Here is a 5,027-nt window from a genome sequence, read left to right as displayed (position 1 = left end):
CGCAGCCCATCCCAAGAGAACACGCCGGCCGTCAGGACACGCAGAGGCAGCCTGACCTCCCTCGACCTTCACCTTCCACCTGCAACCGCGGAACCGCGGACGGCTCTGCTCCGGCCAGTTTTTCTGTGTTGCGGACGAATTCCCTGGGGGCAATTCTCACGACTGGCCGTGAGAGCCGGAACTCCGCAAACTTTCCAACCCCGACCTTCCAGGCCGCAGAAAGGCGGTGCTCCAAGGCCTAGGAGGGCGCGGGCAGCGGTGGGGAGGCTGGGACCTGGACCTTGCCAGCGCACTGTGGAGAGGAAGCCGCAGAGTTCCGCGTCCTCGCCGCTGCCGGGGTCCATCCTAGCGGCCTGAGCGCCGCCCAGGCGCGCAGATCCGGGCTGGGCCTCCTGACGCCCCAAGGCCACGGGGTCCACGCGCCGCGCAACTCTGCAGGGACTCCAGGCCGGGTCTTGGCAGCGGCCCGCCTGAGCGCCAGGAGCCTTGGTTTGGAGAGCGCTCCGGGCGCCCCGGCCGCCACAAAGCGGGTTAAAGTCTATTTTCCACTCGACTGCTCCGAAAAGCCCCCGCGCGCCGACGCCGTTCCGGCCCCCTTGGACGAGGTGGGGAGGGGCGGCCAGGGGCGGGGAGGCGAGGCGGCCGCACCCAGCACTCCTCCGCGTCCTGGGAACCCCGGGGCCTGGCACGGCGGAGACACCGCAGAGGCGCCTTCGGAAGGAATGATGGAATCAGTGGGGAGCGCGGGTGTCTCTTTTGCTGGCCTCTCCGGAGATTTCCGGCTTTCTGTGATGGTCTTTTCCTCTCGTTTCTGTCTCAGGCTCTTTATTTTCCCCCTCTCCTGCCTCCCGGCTCCCCTCCCTCCCGACTTTTCCTCCTCTGATTTCTTCCCCCTCCTCCTTTTCACCACCCTCAGTCTGGGAGAAGGGGAAGCGCCGCCGAGTGGGGGACCAGGACCCGACCAGGCCGTATCTCTAAGGGGGCGGGGGTGCGGAGCTGGGCAGAGGTACAGAAGATTTTCGTTCCATATGGAAGGAGACAACGACGGGATTTTGTTGGAGCAAGGTTCCCACAGGGATGCGGGTTCAGTTGGATAAACGTTGCCTGGGCCTGTGCTCTGCGGCGACAGAGCAAGTGCTGGGGGCTGAGACAAGACGGGAGCCCAGCAAGCTGAACCCGGCCCCAGGGCCTTGCACTCCTAGCCTGGTAATGAATCCCACCCGTCCTGTCGCAGACCCCCGCCTCCTACCCCCACCGCAAGGCTGGCTAGGGGCCGCGAACCTGTTTAACTGGGCAGGTAGAGGAGCTTGGAATCTACCCACCGTCCTAGACTTGCATCTACACTGGCCACCTCCTTTCATTCATGTGGCTCTGGGTGTACTTGTTCATATCTAAATCGATAGACCTTTTATTACACCACCTTCCCTTGTGAGGCTTTCAAATGCTGACATTTCTATTCGGGAGGCTGAGGCAGGAAGATCTCTCGAGCCCAGGAGGTCGAGGCTGCAGTGAGCCGTAATCATACCACTGCACTCCAGCCTGGGCGACACAGGGAGATCCCATCTCTAAAACAAACAACAAAAAAGTTGACATCCAGTTGTCTGTCATTAACTCCACTTTACAGATGAAGAAACAGCAGAGGATCAGTAACTTGAGTCTGGTCACCGTCTGGGTTGGGCTGGGACAGCCCAGGGGTCCCAGCCTGGCCTAGGTTCCACTCCCATTCCATCCCTGCCAGGATGCAGTCCCATACTTCCCTGGGGAGGAGGAGGGGGTTGGAATGCGCTGGGCGATAGGAGTTCTGTTTTCGTCCTCCCTCACCCTTCCCTCTCCCAGCGCCCATTTCTGTCAGCTTCCTTTCCTGTATTTCCCTAATTGTCTTCTTTTTCTTCCATAGCTCTGCTTATCTTTATCCCTTGGCTAGTTTCCTCTGTTTTCACTCTTCTTAGGACCTCTTCTCTTGTCGTTTTCCCTGCAGCAAGTTAAGAGAAGAATTTGTCACCCTCAGGGGGTCTGTAAGCCTGCCGCTGTGTTCTGGATTCTGTATCAGTGCCCCCACCCCAATCTCCTCCTGTGCCATCTCCCCTGCCCTGTTCCTCCCAAACTCTCATACTGCTCCCTCTACCACCATCCCCCACAAATGATCTTATACACAAATACTTCCCCTCTTCACCACCGGACAGCTGCCCATCTTAACCAAAACCTGTTCCCCCCACCACCTTCTGTTCCCTGCCCTTCCTTTCCTCCCACCCAAGCTGCTGAGCTCTGCTAGAGACTGGAGGCTCCTCACGCTGGAGTCCACTATATCCCACCCATCTTCAGGCTGCTTACCTTTCACTTTGCCCCTGTCCAGCCTCCCACCTGCTTCCTGAAGTTCCCATCTCCTGCAACCTGGAGCCTCACTTTCTGGAGAATAGCCGGATGCCTCCTGGGCTGATACAGCCTACCCTACTGTTCTGGCTCTGGCCCCACATTAACATTTTCCCTCCCTTCCTCCCTCTATCTCTGGAACAACCTGGCCCCAAATCCAGACTCTCCTATTTATTAGTGGTGAGCCCTGGGCCAATTATTTTGCCTCAGCTTGCATATCTGTGAAATGGCAAGCATGATATGGGACCTCTGTGAGGAGTATATCAGCTAACATATGTGGTGCACTGGATCAATGTCAGACTCCAAAGAAGCACTCAGTACAAGATACTGTCTCTGCCTTTGTCCATGCGGAGAACTTGGGAATCACCTCAAAGCCTCACTCTCTCATCCTCCACATCCAATCAGTGGCTCAGTCGTCCAGTGATGTAATCCTCAAGTCCATATCCTCTTCCTTTTGCTTCTTTGCTGGCTAATTTCATTCTTAAAACTCAATTCATCTCCCTGGGAATCCCTCCACCCCATTCTTTCATAGCATTCACCTGCGCGATGGAGTTGTGTGTGTCTCCTTCTGTCCCCCTCACCAGGCCATGACTCCCTGCTCCCTCTAGCTGGGAACTGCTGTGTACATCTTGCCACCAGCACAAGCCAGGCAATGTTTCTCCAACAGAGCTCTTGTGAGAATTTGGACCAGCCACACCCCCAGCCATCTCTCTTTCACCTTTCACCTCTTTCTTTCTTATTCAGCCTGACTTCATCTTTATGTCTCCTTGCCTTAGAAAGAGTTTTCTGTCCTCATGTTTCCCACAGTCTTTTGACTTGTCTTCTTCACCACAAAACTTCTTGAATGATTTTTAGTCTCTCTCTAACTCTCTCACTTGCCCTCTACCCAAGCCTTTGCAACCAGACTTGGATGCCCATCATATTAGGAAAATGGCTTTTGCAAAAGCTCCAAACATTTCATTATGGTGTTAGGACAAGGGCAAGCAACATGTGCTTATGGAGAGCACAGTAAGTTCAACCTCATGGAGTTATTGAGACCTAATGAGTTATAATCTCCACCTGATGAACTTAGAGCAGTACCTGGAACATAGTAGGCTTTTGATCAATATTAACTGCTATCATTTCATAGAGCCGTGCTAGGAGCCAAATGTGGTTATGTGGTGCTTGAGAAGTGGATGGCCCAAATAGAGATGTTCTGTAAATGTGAATACCCACTGCATTTAGTGTTAAACAGGTTTAGTGCTAAAATATTTATTAATATTTTTATATCGATTACACATAATAATGGATATATTGAGTAAAATAAAATATCTTAAGAAGATTATTTTATCTGTTTCTTTCTACTTTTAAAACTGACCACCAGAACATTTAAAATTACATGTGTGTCTCACATTATATTTCTGCTGGACAGAGTTATAAAAAATACAGATGATCCAAAAGGGGGGAGTGAAGGGCAAATACAGATCTTATAATTGTCAAATCCTACTACCCAGAAACAAACATCGTGAAATTCTGATAGTATATCCTTCCAGTTCTTTTATATGTGCCTCCCTTTTAAAAAAGGATAATACTGTACATAGTATTGTAACTTCTTTACCTTTATAACCAGTCAAAGCATCTTTGCCTCTCATTAAATATTCTTTATTGTTGGATATTTATACAGTTTACAAATTTTCACTGTTGTAACAAAATTTCAACAAACAGCTCCATAGCTGTATCTTACTGCATGTTTGTGTTTCTTCTCTACATATTTCTAGCTGTGTAATTTCCAGATATGCAATATTTTCATTCATTTTATTCATTGTCACTAGTTTGGTCTCTGGAAATCTTATATATAGTTATTCTTCCACAGGCTGACTTTAAGAATCTCTCTTTATCCTCTGAAATGTTCATTAGGACACCTTATTTCCAAATTTGAGTCTTTTTTAGTCACAGTTGTTTATAGGCTCCTCAGCATCTGAGTACCTTCAACCCCCTTTTCTTTTGGAAACTCTCTTCTCTTTATTTTCTGGACAAGATACTTGCCTGGATCTGCAAACTCCCTCATTCCATGTATCACGCCATTTGTTCTATCTCTATCTGTCTATCTATCTATCTATCTACCAACCATCTATCATTATCTATTTCCACAGTTTCAACCAATACTATAATGCAGACCCCGGCAGGTTTGTAATGCCAGTCCTGCATTTTTCTCCAGATCAAGTCACTGATTTTCAAATGCTTGTGAGAAGCTTTCTGGAGGGGTCCTACAGGCCCCCTAGACACTCACCATACCCCCAAACTACGGTCAACATCATCCCCCCCAAATCTGTGCCTCTCTCTGGCTTCTCTCTTCTGATAGTGACTGCCCCTTTCTGCAGGATACCCAGGCTTAGCAGCTCAGAGGCCTCTGTGATAGCTCCTCTCTCTCAGTCATTGCTCTGCACATCCAGTCAGTCTTTGCATTTTTTCATTTCTTGCTGTTCTCCTTCCCTCCAATTTTGATTCTTGTTAACTTTTCCCAGTGATTCTCTTATGATAGCCATTTGTGATCTCTCTTCTCTACAATTCATCTTACACATGGCTGGCTACCAGATTTCTACAATACAACTCTAACCTGCTAAAATTTTTTCAGACAACTCTGGGACCCAGGGTGGTTTTTTTTTTTTTTTTTTTTT

Source organism: Mandrillus leucophaeus, unplaced genomic scaffold (genome assembly GCF_000951045.1).
Source record: "Mandrillus leucophaeus isolate KB7577 unplaced genomic scaffold, Mleu.le_1.0 Scaffold216, whole genome shotgun sequence".
Classification (NCBI taxonomy): Eukaryota; Metazoa; Chordata; class Mammalia; order Primates; family Cercopithecidae; genus Mandrillus; species Mandrillus leucophaeus.
Note: the sequence above shows the minus strand (reverse complement) of the source record.